At 43.1% G+C, this 20,431-nt stretch overlaps 1 protein-coding gene and 1 non-coding gene across 4 annotated transcripts in view; one reads left to right on the forward strand and one right to left on the reverse strand.

Moving 5' to 3' along the window:
- The window catches only part of TMEM135 (transmembrane protein 135), a 417,387-nt gene that overhangs the window by 194,270 nt on the left and 202,686 nt on the right, over positions 1–20,431 (reverse strand). The gene's annotated exons all lie outside the window — the stretch shown is intronic.
- Positions 7,272–7,373, forward strand: LOC127043418 (U6 spliceosomal RNA). Its single transcript, XR_007772263.1, has one exon. It is a non-coding gene; the product is annotated as a U6 spliceosomal RNA (small nuclear RNA).

Consider the following 20,431-nt stretch of genomic DNA (forward strand, 5'->3'; position numbering starts at 1 on the left):
TAGGCCTGATGGTAAGCCCGGGGGTCCAAAAGAGCCATTGTACTGGAGGCTGCCACTGTCAGCTGTGACAGGAATAGAGTCACCATCTGAGTCTAACGAGACAGATCTCGACCATGACCACCATGGGGGAGCCAAAGGGTACTGTGCCGGGGACCGGTGCAGAGCTGATGATGCGGGGGACCAGTGTCGAGGCGCCCGTGCCAGGAATTCATCGTTGGGGACTGGTGCCGGGAATCTGGTACCAGGAACCAGTGCCGGTTCTCTCCAGGAGCCAGAGATGGTGCCGCAGCATGCTCAGTGCTGGAGAAGGGAAGTGATTTCTCGCTACTGTCGGGGAACCCCACATGGAATCTGGTGCTGGAGCACGGTGCCTTGGCAACAGCGATCTGGAGAGGTGCCTCGGTGAATGGTTCTAGGCAGGAAAGGGTGACTGCTGCATCAGGGCTGGCTTGCCTCTTGATGGCACTGGTTGCAGTGGTGCCGGAGGCTTTCCTCTGACCGTCCGGAACTGAGGAGCCGTCATAGCAATTAAATCTCTAGTGATTTCAAAAAGCGCCCGGGATGGGGGGTAGCTCTAACTCTTCCACCTGGCACTGACCCTCTGGGAAGCCGCTAGGCGCCGGACTCGATGGCCCCATCAAAGGAGCCAAAGTCAATGGCTCCAGGTGCTCCTTCAAGGAATGCACGGGTGCACCGCCTGCCGGTCCCACTGTTTTCAGCACCAGGGAGCATTCCCTGTCTGTTTTTCTATGCTGCTTGCATGGCACTGGGTGCAAGCGGTGCCAGCTTGTCTCCTCGGCATGCGGTGCCAGAAAGCACCGGTGCCTAGAGTCCTTCCTCAACACCTTGTCATGTACAGATACCAGAGCACCCCATATGGATGCGCTCATGGGTCTAGGGACAGAAGCGCATTCCATGAGCAACTGTTTAAGTTTGAAATCTCGCTCCTTTTTTGTTCTAGGGCAGAAAGCCCTCCAGATCTTGCACCCTTTTGTCTGGTGTGCCTCCCCCAGATACTTCAGACACGTGGGGGTTGCTCGTTGGCATCAGCTTACTGCAGGTTCTGCAGGGTACAAAGCCTTGGACACGTGGCATGTTCCAGGGAGGAGACTGGGGATTGGGGAAACCCTGTTCCCAAACCTCACTATATACACTGCTAAGAATAACAACTAAACTCAAATAAACTAACTACGCTAAAAAAAGAATGCTAAGGGAAGCACTTGCTAGGTAAGCCATCAATATTACAATGACCATCACTGGCCGTAAGAAAGATCTTAAAGGAATATTACCAGAAAGAAGACTCTACAATATTACACAAGTTCAATACAAACTAATTGACACCACGAAAGTCTCCGATATTACAATGAAGAAACTACTGTCTCAAACTTGCACAAAGGAGGAGTTAACCATGCACCTTGTAGGAAAATGCTCCAGAATGAGAAGAACTGTGTTATTGAGTAGTGTAATGGAGCTGCTGCCTTCACACTGTTCAGTGGAGTTTTTTTGTAGCTGCCAGGAGGAAGATGACATTAAGATTACTCTGGGTTTTTGTATAAGGCACATATGTTCTAGTGGTCTCTCGGAGACACTCCCCCAGACTTCTGCAAAATTCTGTTTTTGTGCCGGCTGCTGGAGAACAGAATTGCTGTATATCCCTAAGAGATGTGTTCCTACCACCTGGATCATTAAAAGCCAGTGAACTGTCAGTTGTCCACGCCCTTTCAGGATGTGACCTACTGGTAGTTTGGCTGGGAAGACCAAATTATCTTTTTGGAAGACACTTTCTTCACTCTGAAGATGCACAGAGACAGTCACTGATGAAGTTATAGATGCACTGGAGGTGTTCATATACTGAGTTTACCACTGGAAGACCAACATTACGATGCTTGCAGAGCTAAGATGGTGGATGTTTTCCAAGAAGCAGACATACTGAGAAAAATTGCCATCAACAAGGGGTGTATTTGTATTTGTTATCAAGAGGACAAATTACAAAGCAATAGAATGAATGGCTCTGGGATAACTGAGCATATTCAAAACTGCCCTCTCCTATAGGACATGGAGGGGTCTTTGATGATGGACTGATCATATCACTTATGTGTTACCACACACTCCTGAATCAATCCTTCAGCTAATCAAATGCTTGTGAGCAAAGACCAGATGCTTACCACCTTGCAAATATTTGGCCAGCAGCCTGCCTTGTCTAGAGATATGCAAGTGCAGCATAGATGAGGATCAAGTGTGACAATGCGTCTAGCAGCGGTGCCCTAGACAGAGATGACACTGATGACAAGTTTGATGAACAAATATTTTCAGTACTACATGTCAAGACTAACTTCTCCAGGACTACAGATGACTGTCTTTTTTATGTAAGCAATGCATCCTTGTGTGAAAGTATAATAAAATTATGCTTAAACATTTTCTTGAATATATAGCTACCTAATTGTTTTAGGTTTGTCATGTTTGGTACCATTGTGTTTGTGGCAGAAAGGGCTTTTGAATGATACCCAACTCGACCCACAATGAAACTGTATTATCAAAATTTCTACCAATCATAGAACCTGGAGCTGAGAGTCTGGGATGGGGGTCAGGGGAGCGAGACCTCACTGCAATGACGCAGAGGGCGACACCATTGAAATTATGATTCTGTAGATTCTTATGACTCAAATGTCAACTCCCTTACCCTTCTAGCATTAACTTGCCTATAGAATTACACATGCTCTCAGACTAAGTACTATTGGGTAACACCTTTCTGCCTAAAGCTATAGTCCTGCTAATGCAAACAAAATCTACTCTGAAGATTATCTTGTTTCTGGTAGAATGACAGACTTTGAGAGTTGCCAGACCCTACCCCTGGAGGTCTAACCTATCTCATCTAGCCCTAGCTGACCTATGACCTTCCTTCAAAAGGATGAAACAGGCAACAATGAAATAACAGTTAGCTTCAGCAAGAAAAAACTCAGTTCTTTATAAGCCTTCAGAGAATAAAAGGAGTTTATCCTTATAGTTTTTAGGTTTAAAACAAAAGGGCAGTAAATTCATCCCTTACTCTTGGTAAGAATTCCTTGTGTCACTGAACTCCAATTTACTAATCAAGATACCTCAGTGGCAACTAAGGGTGCTATTCTGCAGCAATTCCACACAGGAAGCCACTCTGGAATCAGATTCTCCTAATTGAGTTGTTTCAACGGAGAAATAAAAACCGTACAAAACTGCTTTTAAGGGCTAAAAATGGAAAAATTAAAAAGGTTATACACAAGATATTTAATTTTAGGGGAAATCAACTTGTGTCTAAGAGATCAGCCCCTGTACAGTCACAAATTACGAAGAGATTCTGCTTTCATCCTTATCCCCATGGAATGTTCATCCACATCACAAAATCACCACATGGCAGCATCAAATTCAAAATTGGCTTTCTCTGAAAGTACAGAATATGACACACTCCTATATTTACTTGAAGACAAAATTGAAGAGTGAAACCAACATTGCTCGCCATTTTTAACTACATTTTTCAGAGGAATGGACAATTAATATACGTTCGAAAGCTTGTTCGAAGCTGGTCTAATAAAAGATATTACTTTGTCCACTTGTCTCTTTAATAGAATATCTGTTTTGAGCTGTTGACTCTTAGTTGCTCCTTTTCTTCAATTTTAATTTTATTTCTATAGTTTTAAACTAAATTCTACCCTCAGACACACTTCACTAACAATTGTGTGCCTCTATCTGTGGCCACAATTTTGGTAGTTGTGCATCATGATATCATTTGTTTCAGAGCAGGTGTTTCTATATATTCAAGTGATAGTCATTTACTAAACGTGTTTTATTTTCAATGAGAATTCAAATAATTACAATTTTTCCTTATAAACTATTGCAACAAAGCAAAGTTAATTCACAAACTTATGCCCCAATTCTACATTCCTTACACACCCAAAATTTCCTTTGAAGTTGGCACAAACTATACTGGGAACTGAATAGATTTTCTGGTTTCCATTAGATTATTCTATACATTTATTGTTGTTTTATATTCTATTGTCACATATGGTTTTGGCTATGCCAAAGAATAATAAATTCTAGAACATACTAGCAAAGTGAAAATTTCAAGGAGGAGAAGATAATTTTTAAAAGTTCAGGTAAAAGTATTTCTCTGCTGACTTCTTCCCAGAATCTCTTCAGTAGAGGCAACTAGCAAATACACCTGAGTTTAACTCAATTTTTACTTAACCTTTGCATTTAATCTTTACAGATCAAGGGGCAGATACTAACACGCCATTTTGTAATAAAATTTAGAGAAAGGACTCTACCTAGTCACAACCTTGTATTCATGTAGATTCCTCCCTAAAACTCACTTCTGTAATGCCTGCAGTATATTCCCTCATTCTTTACCTACTTTTTTAACTTAAAAAAAAAAATAACAGAACCACAAAGAGGTGCATATGCATAAGAAGTCACCATTCTCCCCTACTGCTCATGGTCTCCAATTATATCAAGTCTACCAGTCAAATAATAAACAATTTGGAGTGAGCTAACTATTTTTATAGAAATCAGGAAATCTTTGGACACTATGAAATAAATAACTTCAGCTAAAATGTGTATTAACAAAACAGGCAGAAAAGTTCTCAACACTCAGCTGAGGCTTCAGAACCAATTCATTGTCCTCCTTCATGGCTGAAACTGACTATTCAACCATTTAAAATGGATGATCCAAGAGAGATTGAGACCAAAGATCCAATAGTAGTGGCAACTGACAGCTTTCTTGTATTTGACAACCAGTCTTCTTAGCTCAAAAGAGGCACTCAGTCATTTGTACACTGGAGTAGTGGAGCTTAGGAATTATTGTTAATGACAGAGGCATCAGAGGACACATACATTGAGCAGTAAAGATAGCTTTGGAAGATAAATGTTCTGCTCCCCTCCTCCCCAAGGAAAGCACACTTACATTTTTTAATAGGCAATTAAATAATTTGAGCACTTTATCCCCAGAAAACTATTATAATCTGCCTCTGCAATACAAGCTTTTAATTTTCAGTAACATACCATTTCCTGACAGGATTTATTCTGATCTTCCTGACAAAGTTGACAATGCATACAGAGCTTCTGTAAGTAAGTTACCTTTGCATTGTTATTCATTCTGATTTAGCAAAGAAATCTTCCAGCTACAAACCATATTTAGACATACCTCTGACGTATAACAATCCTAAAGCTTAAAGATGAACAGCAGAGTAGTTTTATTTTTATGTTTTTGTATTTCCCCTTTACGACGATGTATGAAGGACAGCCTCAATGTTTTTATTGTTTCCTGCCCTTCTCGTGCCCCAAAAAAGGCTCTTCTAAAAGCATTCCTTTGGGGGACTCTCCATCTGCATGTGTATGTGCAAGCTCCCAAGCTGGTATCAGAATTTACAAGAGTTTCAGAACACTAGTCTGAGATGCTTATACTGAAATAAAATCCTTTAAGAGCAAAATAAAAATGAAGGCACAGATCTGCAGCCTAGATCCATGCATGGAGGTGACCTTCCCTATAAGAAAGAGGGACTCCATTGTGTTTGTAGGCAAATATCTTTCTTTGTACTTCTGCACAGAAACTCCCTTGTTTGAGAGGGGGGAAAAGAAGGTGGATATGCACCCTGAAACACACAGATTAAGCATTTAGTTTATAAGATTTATGTAAATACAAGAAAACATCATCCCCATAAATTAACAGGACAGCAACAAAGCATTCAGACAAAAAGGACAGAAACCAGAGATGTCAGAGCAATCCGTGAGAGCAGAACTTTTGAACCCCTGATAATAATGACATCTTTGTGATATGAAAGCAAAGGGGTTAGGGGATCAGATGTCTGGTATCACATCACCATTTGCTCTATAATGTGCCTGTAAGTGATTAGGCCTGGCATGCCCTTGAGCTGAAATCATAGGAAACAAAATGTGCCCAAAACAACATTAATTAAATCAGAATCAGCTTTAGAAGACTCTCATTGATTTTTCAATCTAAAATGGTGCAGTTTATGAAGCCTTCTGGCACGTATTCATGCACCACAGACATCACATTTCAAGTTTAACAAAACATGAACAGAAGAATCATTATGCTACAAAAGTTAAATAAGATGGTACAATAATTCTATAGCATTTAGAATAAATTCCTCTGTACAGAAAAGATGCCTTACTATTGAAAGGAACTCTTCTAATACATTGTTCTTTTTATGGTACACAAGCTAAAAATATTTTATTAGTGATTTGTATTTAATGGTTTCTCTTATATGGGTTTCGAGGCAGGCAGTTAAACTGGAATGAAGATTTTACTAAAAGCTGTTAATGTAAACAGAAGGGAGTACTATTGTACCTTTAATTGAATTATATAGTTTAATTGATCTACGGTTCTATGTCCCATTCTGCTGAGAGACATGGAGGAAGGTGGGGGAAAAAACAGTGGAAAGGACCTTGAATCTGCAAAGCCACTCCAGCCTTGCCTTTTTCTTCTCTTTAATTAGCACCATGTGATTGGGGTTCCATCGTTCTACGGTGAGGTAGAGAAAAAAAGTATGCACAACGTTCTCTCCAGTTGGAAAACTTTAACCTAATAACCCTTCTGAGAGTTATAATAATCTGGAATCTAACCCCAATAGCATGGAATTTCTCAATATTAATGCATAGATGATTGTTAGCAAAGCGAGACTCACCAGTGCGGCACCTTCTGCTGGTTTCCTGGGAATTAGCTCTCCAGCATACAGAACGCCTCTTACTGACCGGTATCTCGCCTGACACTGGCCCCCATGTCCCTCCTGGACCCTGGTGCCCTTTACCTTCTGGTGCTGCCCCAGCAGTACCCCATCATGCTCTGAGGAACCCCCTAGAGCTTCCCACGCTTCCAGGGGAACCCCCAACCCTCTCACCCACTTTGCCTCAGTGGCTACTGCCAGTCGTCATCTAGTCCCCGCTCACTGGGGCAAACTGCAGTCTGTAAACTACTCATCACTGGCAAGGGGGTTTGGACCGGCTGCCTTTCCCTGCAGCCCAGTACCTCTCTTTAGGCCTTGCACAAGGCCTGCAGCCTGGGGAGTTACCAGGCTGGAGCTGCCCAGCTCCTCTTGCCTTTCTCCAGCACTTCTCTACCTCTGCTACCCTGCTCCCAGGCAGCCAGGTCCTTCTCTCTCCACAGCTAGAGAGGCTGACTTAGCTCCTGGCTCACAGCTCTTTTATAGGGCCATCTGTGACCTGACTGGGGCGTGGCCCCAGCTGTGGCTGCTTCCCCAATCAGCCTAGCCTTTCACAGGAGCAGGGTAACTGCCCTGTATACTAAAATTGGAACAATACAGAGAAGATTAGCATGGCCCCTGCGCAAGGATGACACGCAAATTCGTGAAGCGTTCCATACAATGATAAAAATGCGTAGAGTAGAAATTCAAAATGTATTAGACACTGGTGAACTTTTGGAGGAAGTAAGAGTCTTTATGAAGGAACTAGCTCCATCCAGACGGCTGGCACAGAAAATTAACAAAGTTTGGGGGAAGTTAGATAAAGCAGCGGAAGAGGGAAACCTGAAACTTCTATGGGGCCTTCTGGTAGGGCAAAGAGATCTGCTAGAAGTGTCTGCAATACTAAGGTATTTATCTAGTATAGGATAAAGATGCTATTTACGGATGTATTGGAGCAAGGACAGGTTGAAATCACAAAGGTAAATTAAGGAAAAGTAGCAAAATGTCAGAAAAGAAAGTTAATAAAATTGAGACCATAGCTAAGTTATGCATGTACATACACAAACACACACAAATATATGAAGTTTAAAAGTAAAAACATGTGAACTAAACTGTTTGACCATGGACGCGTAAGATAACGGGCATTACAGAAATATGATGGAAACACAAAAATAAACGAGATATTACAATAGATAGCTAGGCTACACTGAATGGATAGATTAACATTACAGATGTGGGAAAGCAGCTTTATATGAAAGAGATGTCATTTTATCTAATTAGTTACATTTTTTTCAGTAGAGAAGACCATACAGTGAAATCTGTATGAGTACAAATCCCTGTCATAAGCATACACAAATAGACTAGAAAATTGTACTACCGGCCTCCTGATCAGGACATGGATATTGAGCGCACTACAACAGCGAAATCAAAGAGGAAATTAAGCAATAATGGGTGACTTCAACTACACACATATACACTAGCCAAATGTCACAACGGGACAAGATGCAAAGAAATTTCTCAACAACTTTAACTATTGCTTTTTGGAACAACTAGTTTTAGAGCACACAATAGTGAGGAGGAGACATTATTTTTGACTTAGTCCCACTGTAAGTAACACATAAAAGTTGATTCAAGGGGTAATTATCGGTGAGACATGAAGTAAAAGTGACAAAATATAATTAAATTCAGTATCACAGGAGAAGCCATTGCACCTACAATTGGATTGGTAAAACTATCTTTGGGAATGCGAATTCTTATTTTAAAAAGGGGTTGGGGGAAAGTTAGTCAAAAAGACCCTAAAGGCAAAAGTAAGGTAACAAAAATCCTTGAATGTCGCTTGGAGGTTATTTACACATACCGTAGCTGAGTCACAGAGGACATGCATATCCCTAAATAAAAAAGAGGCATGAAAAAAGAAAATAAACAGTACAGTTAAAAGGGAAGGTACAAGAGTTGAGCCAACTGAAAGCCAGCCTTGGGGAAGCCAAATGAAAAGAGCATAAAACTATTGCAGGGAAAATGTAAAATGGAAACTAGCAGTGCTACGAGGGAAATCAAAAAACAAAACAGCCAGGCATCAAAATAATTTTTAAGGCATATACAAGCAAGAAATCCATAAGAATCTGAGGTCCACTGAAATATAGGGGTTAAATGAGCAAGTAAAGAAAGTAAAGATATTGCACAGAAACTGACTGATTTCTTTCAGCGGACTTCATTACAGAGTGTATTGGAAAAATACCTACCCTAGTTTTTCTCATTCAAAAGGTACAAAGGATGAATTACTGTTGAAGACTGAGGTGACAAGTGGAAGTGCTGGAAAAAAAATAATAAATTAAAGCGCAGGAAGTCCCCAAGACCAGATGGTATACAGTCTAGAACTAAGAAGGAGCTTACAAATTTAGTAGCTGAGCTACCAGTAAAAATACACAATCTCTTATTACAAACAGATACAATAGTGGAGGGTTGAAGGTTAGAAAATGTTATGCTGGTCTTTAAAAAGGTGCTGAGATGATTCTGGGAATTACAGATCAATAAACCTTATTTCAGTACCAGGTATTGTGCAGGTACAACTGTCCTCCTGTACACTATCAATTATGGGATTGGAGCCAAGGATTAGAAACTAGCTTCGAGACACATGCAATTGTTCTGGAAAATAAAGTTTTAGTGATTTATTAATGACCAACATTTACTTGCTGCTGTTGTATCCATTAATGTACCAAAACTGAGAAAAACATACTTCTTCGGCTCTTTACAGTAGACGATGTTATTGAAATATCCATCATCCATGACACTCTTCTATCAAATGCAACCTAGTATCTTTGAACACATGGAATCAATAGCAAATATGGTTTTGATTTTCAAGTAAAGGACACTCTACTGAACAACCAAGGCTGGACAATGATTAAGTCACAAAAATACAAGGTCTATCCATGTGGAAATAATTGCTTTCCTAGCTCTATTGCTCTCCAATTAGGATCATAGCAAATAGAAGTTATCTTAAGAAACTTTCCAATTTTTTGAAAAACAAAACCCAGATGTTCTGTGGCTATCCCAGTATTGTTTGTTTTGTTTCAGTACAAAATTATAGCACATTTATTTTTGTACTCAAATTAAAAGCAGAATTAGTATTACAAAGGAAATGGAGGCCATGCTGAAGATAGCCATCTGTGGATGAAATAGCAAATATGGAGCAGTTATAGACAAGGCCACCAATGCTTCAGTGATGTGTTCTGATGTTACATTCCTGTTGTTCGACAGAGAGATGCACTGGTCTCAATGAGATAAGCATCTCCTTGACTGGCGGTAGAAGAAAAATTATCAAAGGCATAGTAAAAAATCTTATTAAAAAAAGAGACAAACATTTTACTTCATGCTCATTTCAATTATTTAGTGAAGGCAAGTATCTGGGAGATTGTTAAAGATTAATATAGGTATTTCAAATGCTAAATTAGATCTCATCATTCTAACAGGATCCCGATAGCTTACTCCTTTTATTCAGTATTTCCCTAAGAAAACGACTTTGACAAGTGTCATACAAGTTTCCAAGTGAATTTTCCTTTTTTTTTTTTTTTAAATAAAATCAAGAAGTCAAATTTTCTCCCTCATGCATTGTTCCTCAAAATTCCTGAAGGAAGTCTGAAAATCCCTCTTTATTCTTCCCTCTGTACTCTCTCAGAGCCCCATGTCATGCACACCATCACTCCAAACAATCACAACTCAATATCAAAGTCTATCAAAGCTGTGATAAATGAAGGGGAGAGGAGAGGTGTCATAAACAGATAGCTAAGGGTTAATGTCTCTTTCACCTGAAGCACCTGACCAGAGGACCAATCAGGAAACCGGATTTTTTCAACTTTGGGTGGAGGGAATTGAGTGTCTAAGGTCTTTGTTTTCCGTCTGCCTGGCTGCCTGCTTTCTCTGAGCTTTGGAGAAGTAGTTCTACTTTCTAGTCTTCTGTTTCCAAGTGTAAGGACAAAGAGATCAGATAGTAAGTTATATGGTTTCTTTTCTTTGGTATTTGCATGAATATAAGTGCTGGAGTGCTTTGATTTGTATTCTTTTTGAATAAGGCTGTTTATTCAATATTCTTTTAAGCAATTGACCCTGTGTTGTATCATCTAATACAGAGAGAACATTTGTACTTATTTTTCTTTCTTTTTATATAAAGCTTTCTTTTAAGACCTGTTGGAGTTTTTCTTTACTTCAGGGAAATTGAGTCTGTACTCACCAGGGAATTGGTGGGAGGAAGGAATCGGGGAGATCTGTGTGTTGGATTGCTAGCCTGATGTTGCATTCCCTCTGGGGGAATAGGAAAGTACTTTTTGTTTCCAGGATTGGGAACAGAGAGGGAGATTCACTCTGTTTGGATTCACAGAGCTGGTGTCTGTGTATCTCTCCAGGAGCACCTGGAGGGGGGAAGGGAAAAAGGATTATTTCCCTTTGTTGTGAGACTCAAGGGATTTGGGTCTTGGGGTCCCCAGGGAAGGTTTTTCAGAGGGACCAGAGTGCCCCAAAACACTCTAATTTTTTGGGTGGTGGCAGCAGGTACCAGGTCCAAGCTGGTAACTAAGCTTGGAGGTCTTCATGCTAACCCCCAGATTTTGGACGCTAAGGTCCAAATCTGGGACTAAGGTTATTACATGAGTGGCAGCTGGTGGGAGATAGACAGAACCCAGAAGCCAGTAGAAATATTATATTTTTCTTTTCTCTGCTAAGGGCTTTTTAGCAGAGAGAAGCAGTTGGTTTTAAAAGGGAACCAGAGAGAATTTTTTTTTCTGCTCTCTCTCGCAGTTTGTGGCTTGCATGTTAAGCGAGAAGCCATTAAGAACCTGTTAAGGGTCTTTTGTCATGCAATAGCCCTCCCATTAGGAGGCAAGACCAGCACTTATAGGCATGCAAATAAAGTGGTTTTTCTGGTTTCCCTTCATTGAACATTAGCTAGAGAGAGAAAAGGACAAAAAACACTGTTGCTAGGCAGACTTCAGGAGGCAACAGAGAACCTGCAGTTCAGAAGATAAACACCGGAGGGCACCCCAACACAAGAAAACAGGAATCATGACTTCTAAGGCAAAAATTGAGGCCCAAGAGCAAGTCAGAGAAGCTGAACACAGGCGACAACTGGAAATAAAACAAACAGAGATGGAAATAAGAGAAAGAGAAAGAGAGGCGGCCCACCGCCGAGAAATGGAAAAACAACAAAAAGAAAATGAAGAGAAGGAAAAACAGAGAAAACATGAACTGGAGTTGGCAAAAGCTGGGCTGCATGTGCCAGCCAACCCTAACAACCCGGCGCCAAATATTGCTCCACAGCACAGGAAATTTCCCACCTACAAGGCAGGTGATGACACCGAGGCCTTCTTGGAAAATTTTGAAAGAGCCTGTCTTGGGTACAGCATTCCCGAAGACCAGTACATGGTAGAATTGAGGTCACAGCTCAGTGGACCTTTAGCAGAGGTGGCAGCTGAAATGCCTAAGCACCAAATGAATGACTATAAACTTTTTCAAACCAAGGCCAGATACAGGATGGGGATAACCCCAGATCATGCCCGTCGGCGTTTCAGAAACCAAAAGTGGAAACCAGAGGAGTCATTTCCCAAACACGCCTACTACATTGCAAAAAACTATGAGGCCTGGCTAACAGGAAACAACATTCAAACCTTGGAAGAACTGAACCTCCTCATACAAATGGAGCAGTTCTTGGATGGTGTTCCTGAAGACATCACACGGTACATACAAGATGGAAACCCCAAGAATATCGCTGAGGCGGGGGAGATTGGAGCCAAATGGATGGAACTGGCAGAAAGCAAGAAAGCTACTGTCAAGGGGAACGATTACCCCAGGGGGCACACAGACCATAAACCCTACAACCGAGGACAGCCAAAGACCCCACATACCACCCAAGTAAAGCCACAGATACCCTACCCTTCAACCTCACCAGTCTCCAGTAACTCACCTCGGCCCAGTGACCCATCAGATGGAAGATGCTTTAAGTGTAATGAACTGGGACATATCAAGGCCAACTGTCCCAAGAACACCATGCGAGTGCAATTCATTACTCCACCATCACACCAAAGATCCCCAGGCCCGGATGCCTCTCAAATACCCTTGGAGCGAAGGGAAAATTTGAGAGTGGGCAGAAAGAAGGTTACTGCGTGGAGAGACACGGGGGCACAAGTGTCAGCTATCCACCAATCCTTCGTTGACCCCAAATTCATCAACCCAAAGGCCAAAGTTACAATTTACCCCTTCATGTCACAAGCTGTAGACTTGCCTACAGCTCAACTGCCTGTCCAGTACAAAGGCTGGTCAGGAATGTGGACTTTTGCAGTCTATGACAATTATCCTATCCCCATGCTACTGGGGGAAGACTTGGCCAACCAGGTGAGGCGGGCCAAGAGAGTGGGAATGGTTACACGTAGCCAAACCAGGCAAGCTTCCAGACCCATTCCTGTTCCTGAACCGTCCACAGAGGCCCCGTCTGTGTTACCAGAGACCCAGACAGAGGTAGTGGACCAGGATTCCATGCCTACCACTGAAACAGCCACAGCATCTCCAGCCCCAGGCCCGGAACTGGAACAGCAACCAGCACCAACAAGTGCAACTACATCTTCAAACTCAACGCCAGAGGGCGCCAGCGAGCCAAAACTGGCAGAAGCCACAGACAGCCATACCCAAAAGGCTCAGCCAGAGCCTGAAATACCCTCAGGTGCACCAGCGGAGAGCGGTTCACCAGCAACGGAAACAACCCCATCACCTACATCGCTTCCAGAGGGACCAAGCCCAAGTCCACAGTCTGAGGAAGAACTGGTGACCCCAGACTCAAGGGAACAGTTCCAGACTGAGCAGGAAGCGGATGACAGCCTTCAGAAAGCTTGGGCGGCGGCACGGAGCACCCCACCGCCTCTCAGCTCTTCTAATCGATCCCGGTTTGTTATAGACCAAGGACTTTTATACAAGGAAATTCTTTCTGGTGGACACCGGGAAGAATGGCAGCCGCAAAAACAGTTGGTGGTTCCAACTAAGTACCGGGGGAAGCTCTTAAGCTTAGCCCATGATCATCCCAGTGGCCATGCTGGGGTGAACAGAACCAAGGACCGGTTGGGGAAGTCCTTCCACTGGGAGGGGATGGGCAAGGACGTTGCCAAGTATGTCCGGTCTTGTGAGGTATGCCAAAGAGTGGGAAAGCCTCAAGACCAGGTCAAGGCCCCTCTCCAGCCACTCCCCATAATTGAGGTCCCATTTCAGCGAGTAGCTGTGGATATTCTGGGCCCTTTCCCAAAAAAGACGCCCAGAGGAAAGCAGTACGTACTGACTTTAGTGGACTTTGCTACCCGATGGCCAGAAGCAGTAGCTCTAGGCAACACCAGGGCTAACACTGTGTGCCTGGCCCTAACAGACATCTTTGCCAGGGTAGGTTGGCCCTGCGACATCCTTACAGATTCAGGGTCTAATTTCCTGGCAGGGACCATGGAAAAACTGTGGAAAACTCATGGGGTGAATCACTTGGTTGCCACCCCATACCACCATCAAACCAATGGCCTGGTGGAAAGGTTCAATGGAACTTTGGGGGCCATGATACGAAAATTCATCAACGAATTCTCCAATAATTGGGACCTAGTGTTGCAGCAGTTGCTGTTTGCCTACAGGGCTGTACCACATCCCAGTTTAGGGTTTTCACCATTTGAACTTGTGTATGGTCACGAGGTTAAGGGACCATTACAGTTGGTGAAGCAGCAATGGGAGGGGTTTACGCCTTCTCCAGGAACTAACATTCTGGACTTTGTAAGCAACCTACAAAGCACCCTCCGACACTCTTTAGCCCTTGCTAGAGAGAACCTAAAGGATGCTCAAGAAGAGCAAAAGGCCTGGTATGACAGACATGCCAGAGATCGGTCCTTCAAGGTAGGAGACCAGGTTATGGTCTTGAAGGCGCAACAGGCCCATAAGATGGAAGCATCATGGGAAGGGCCATTCACGGTCCAAGAGCGCCTGGGAGCTGTAAACTACCTCATAGCCTTTCCCAATTCCTCACTAAAGCCTAAAGTGTACCATGTTAATTCTCTCAAGCCTTTCTATTCCAGAGATTTACAGGTTTGTCAGTTTACAGTCCAGGGAGATGATGCTGAGTGGCCTGACGGTGTCTACTACGACGGGAAAAAAGACGGTGGCGTGGAAGAGGTGAACCTCTCAACCACCCTGGAACGTCTGCAGCGGCAACAAATCAAGGAGCTGTGCACTAGCTTCGCCCCATTGTTCTCAGCCACCCCAGGACGGACTGAACGGGCATACCACTCCATTGATACAGGTAATGCTCACCCAATCAGAACCCCACCCTACCGAGTGTCTCCTCATGCCCAAGCCGCTATAGAACGGGAGATCCAGAACATGCTACAGATGGGTATAATCCGCTCATCTACCAGTGCATGGGCATCTCCAGTGGTTCTGGTACCCAAACCAGATGGGGAAATACGCTTTTGCGTGGACTACCGTAAGCTAAATGCTGTAACTCGTCCGGACAACTATCCAATGCCACGTACCGATGAGCTATTGGAAAAGTTGGGACGTGCCCAGTTCATCTCTACAATAGACTTAACCAAGGGGTACTGGCAAGTACCACTAGATGAACCTGCCAAGGAGAGGTCAGCATTCGTCACCCATGCGGGGGTGTATGAATTCAATGTCCTTCCTTTCGGCCTTCGAAATGCACCCGCCACCTTCCAGAGGCTGGTAGATGGTCTACTAGCTGGACTGGGAGAATTTGCAGTTGCCTACCTCGATGATGTGGCCATTTTTTCAGACTCCTGGCCCGAACACCTACTACACCTGGAAAAGGTCTTTGAGCGCATCAGGCAGGCCGGACTAACTGTTAAGGCCAAAAAGTGTCAAATAGGCCAAAACAGAGTGACTTACCTGGGGCACCAGGTGGGTCGAGGAACCATAAACCCCCTACAGGCCAAGGTGGATGCTATCCAAAAGTGGCCTGTCCCACGGTCCAAGAAGCAGGTCCAATCCTTCTTAGGCTTGGCCGGATACTACAGGCGATTTGTACCACACTACAGCCAAATCGCTGCCCCACTGACCGACCTGACCAAAAAGACCCAGCCAAATGCAGTTAAGTGGACTGATGAGTGTCAAAAGGCCTTTACCCAACTTAAGGCAACGCTCATGTCGGACCCTGTGCTCAGGGCCCCGGACTTTGACAAGCCATTCCTAGTAACCACGGATGCATCTGAGCGTGGTATAGGAGCAGTGCTCATGCAGGAAGCAACAGATCACAACTTCCATCCTGTCGTGTTTCTCAGCAAGAAACTGTCTGAGAGGGAAAGTCACTGGTCAGTCAGTGAAAAGGAATGCTATGCCATTGTGTACGCCCTGGAAAAGCTACGCCCATATGTTTGGGGACGGCGGTTCCAACTACAAACTGACCATGCTGCACTAAAGTGGCTTCATACTGCCAAGGGGAACAACAAAAAACTTCTTCGTTGGAGTTTAGCTCTCCAAGATTTTGATTTTGAAATTCAACACATCACAGGAGCTTCTAACAAAGTAGCTGATGCACTCTCCCGTGAGAGTTTCCCAGAATTCAGTAGTTAAAAAGTGTTCTTAAAATGTAGAAGTCTGTTAGTTATATACTTAGGAGTATATGTAAAGGTGTATGTGTTGTATTAATCTGTTTATTTTCAAGTTCTAGAAGGAAATCGCCGCCAGTGAGCTTCCCCACTGTCTGCAATTTGGGGGGCGTGTCATAAACAGATAGCTAAGGGTTAATGTCTCTTTCACCTGAAGCACCTGACCAGAGGACCAATCAGGAAACCGGATTTTTTCAACTTTGGGTGGAGGGAATTGAGTGTCTAAGGTCTTTGTTTTCCGTCTGCCTGGCTGCCTGCTTTCTCTGAGCTTTGGAGAAGTAGTTCTACTTTCTAGTCTTCTGTTTCCAAGTGTAAGGACAAAGAGATCAGATAGTAAGTTATATGGTTTCTTTTCTTTGGTATTTGCATGAATATAAGTGCTGGAGTGCTTTGATTTGTATTCTTTTTGAATAAGGCTGTTTATTCAATATTCTTTTAAGCAATTGACCCTGTGTTGTATCATCTAATACAGAGAGAACATTTGTACTTATTTTTCTTTCTTTTTATATAAAGCTTTCTTTTAAGACCTGTTGGAGTTTTTCTTTACTTCAGGGAAATTGAGTCTGTACTCACCAGGGAGTTGGTGGGAGGAAGGAATCGGGGAGATCTGTGTGTTGGATTGCTAGCCTGATGTTGCATTCCCTCTGGGGGAATAGGAAAGTACTTTTTGTTTCCAGGATTGGGAACAGAGAGGGAGATTCACTCTGTTTGGATTCACAGAGCTGGTGTCTGTGTATCTCTCCAGGAGCACCTGGAGGGGGGAAGGGAAAAAGGATTATTTCCCTTTGTTGTGAGACTCAAGGGATTTGGGTCTTGGGGTCCCCAGGGAAGGTTTTTCAGAGGGACCAGAGTGCCCCAAAACACTCTAATTTTTTGGGTGGTGGCAGCAGGTACCAGGTCCAAGCTGGTAACTAAGCTTGGAGGTCTTCATGCTAACCCCCAGATTTTGGACGCTAAGGTCCAAATCTGGGACTAAGGTTATTACAAGAGGTAGCTCCCTTTTTTGGATACCCAGCTAGCCAGTTAGCTATAAAATCCCGGTTAGTACTTGTTCTCTACTTGCTTTACCTGTAAAGGGTTAAAAAGTCCACATGTAAAAGGAAGGGAGTGGTCACTTGACCAAAAGAGCCAATGGAAAGGCTAGAACTTTTTAAAATTGAAACAATGACTCCCCTTTTCTCTGTCTGTCTGCTGTTCTCTCAGAAAGCAGTGACAGGGCTGGAACAATGCTGTAAAACCTTGCGCCAGATATAAAAAAAAATCCAATTGTAACTAAAAACTACTTATTTGAAACCCCAGATACGTAAGTAGATCAGGAAATGTTTAGGAAGACACGATTAGTTTTCTCTCTTTTATTTCTTTATGGCTTGTGGATTTCTCTGTGCTAACCCCAGGTGTTTTTGTTTTGCTTGTAACCTTTAAGCTGGACCTGAAGAGAGCGATCTTGATGCTTATTTTTTGTAATTTTTTTTTTAATCTAGCAAAAAGCCTAAGTTCCAAATGTATTTTCTTCCTTTTTGTTTGTAATAAAATTTACCCTTTTTTTTTTTTTTAAATAACCCCAGGCTTGGATTTTTGTGTCCTAAGAGGTTTGTGCATATTGTTTAATTAGCTGGTCGCAACAGCTAATTTCCTTTATTTTCTTTCTCAGCTTTTCCCTGGGAAGGAGGGGGTGAAAGTGTTTGAGGATACCCCACAGGAAGGAATTCCCAAGTGCACCTTCCTGGGTTCCAAAAGGGGAGGAGTGTGTACTTGTGTAGTGGAAGCATCTACCCATCCAAAGTCAGAGAGAAGCTGTAACCTTGAGAGTTTTGTGAGATCCTTTTGTAGCTCTTTGCAGTCTGCCTGGGACTTATCTATCTTGAGTAGTTTTGTATCATCCTCAAATTTTGCCACCTCACCATTTACCCCTTTTTCCAGATCATTTATGAATACGTTGAATAGGACTGGCTCCGGTACAGACTGCGAAATTAAATGCTACAGTGTTCGGCTGCTGTGGTGTTTTCCCCACCACAGGGATGTTAAATTTAATTATATTATGGTCACTATTACCAAGTAGTCCCGCTATATTCACCTCTTGGACCAGATCTGAGCACTATTTAGGACTAAATCAAGAACTGCCTCTCCTCTTGTGAGTTCCAGGACTACTGGCTCCAAGAAGCACTCATTTAAAGTATCAAGAAACTTTACCTCTGTACCCCGTCCTGAGGTGACATGTACCCAGTCAATATGGGGATAGTAGAAATCCCCCATTATTATTATTATTATTATAAACTCTCTAATCTCCCGGAGCATTTCACAGTCATTAACACCATCCTGGTCAGGTGGTCGGTAATATATCCCTACTGCTATATTCTTATTATTAAAGCATGGAATTACTATCCACAGAGATTCTGTGGTACAGTTTGGTTCATTTAAGATTTTTACTTAATTTGATTATATGCATTCTTTCACACATAGTACCATTCACCCACCAGCATGACCAGTTCTGTCCTTCAGTATATTTTGTATCCTGGTATTACTGTGTCCCATTGATTATCCTCATTCCACCAAGTTTCTGTGATGCCTGTTATAGCAATATCCTAATTTAATGAGGCACTCTAGTTCACCCATCTTATTATTTAGACTTCTAGCATTTGTAGTAAGTACTTAAAAAACTTGTCACTTTTCAGCTGTCTGCCATTACATAATGTAATTGAATGGGGCTTTTTCATTTCATTGTTTCTGATCTGACTCTGCCTGTATTTTATCATCTTCCATCCTCTGCTACTCACTAGAACATAGAGAATCTCCATTAACAGATCCTCCCCAAAGGATGTCTCTGTTCAAACCATGTGCTCCTCCACACCTGTCGGCTTTCCCCCAGCCCATAGATTAAAAACTGCTCTACGACCTTTTTAATTTTAAGTGCCAGCCATCTGGTTCCATTTTAGTTTAGGTGGAGCCCATCCTTCCTGTTTAGGCTCCCTCTTCCCCAAAAGTTTCCCCAATTCCTAACAAATCTGAACCACTCCTCTCTACACCATCATCTCATCCATGCATTGAGATCGTACAGTTCTGCCCGTATACCTGGCCCTGCACATGGAACTGGAAGCATTTCAGAGAATGCTACCATGGAGGTCCTGGACTTCAATCTCTTACCGAGCAGCCTAATTTTGGCCTCCACGACCTTCTTCCCTATGTCATTGGTACCTACATGTACCAAGACCACAGGATCCTCTCCAGCACTACACATAACCTATCTAGATGTCTCGAGAGAACTGAAACCTTCGCACCAGGCAGGCAAGTCACCATGTGGTTCTTCCGGTCATCACAAACCCAGCTATCTGTGTTTCTAATGATCAAATCACTTATAACTAGTATCTGTCTCTTCCAATAACTGGAGTTCCCTCCCTCTGGGAGAGGTATCCTTAGTGCGAGGGGATACCACGACATCATCTGGAAGGAGAGTCCCAACTATGGGATTATTTCTCTTTGCTCCAGTTGGATGTTCTCCTTCCCTGAGACTTTCATCATCCTCCACAGCACAGAGGCTGTCGGACTGGGGGTGGGACCATTCTACTGTGTTCCAGAAAGTCTCATCTATGTACCTCTCTGTCTCTCTTAGCTCCTCCGGTTCAGCCGCTCTGGTCTGCAAAGCGCATACACAGTCTCTGAGGGCCAGGATATCTTTGAACTGAATGCACTCATACGCCACCTGCCCATAGGGCAGGTAATCATACATGTTGCATTGGGTGCAATAAACTGGATAGCCCCCACTCTGTTGCTGGATTTCTGCCTGCGTTATCTTTGTCCTTCTGCAGCTCATTCCCTTGTTGTTGATTTGTTTTTATCAGGAGATGTTTTTGGCTTTAAGTTTAAAGAATGTTAAGTATATCTAGCACCCTCTCACACGACCCTGTAAACTCCCTCACAAAACTCCCCTGTTCACTGCTCCTGTTCACTAGCTCCTCTGGTCGCTTAGGAGCAGGCTTTTTAAAGTCCTGGTCTTCCTGACCCCTGGTTACGGGTTGATGGGTGCTAAAGGGCTTAGGAATCAAAGCCTCATTAAGAAGCTCTCAGCCTTACCTAGCAGGCCACTAGGCTCAGAACATGGTCCCCAAAACAAACAGA

Source organism: Gopherus flavomarginatus, chromosome 1 (genome assembly GCF_025201925.1).
Source record: "Gopherus flavomarginatus isolate rGopFla2 chromosome 1, rGopFla2.mat.asm, whole genome shotgun sequence".
Taxonomy (NCBI): Eukaryota; Metazoa; Chordata; order Testudines; family Testudinidae; genus Gopherus; species Gopherus flavomarginatus.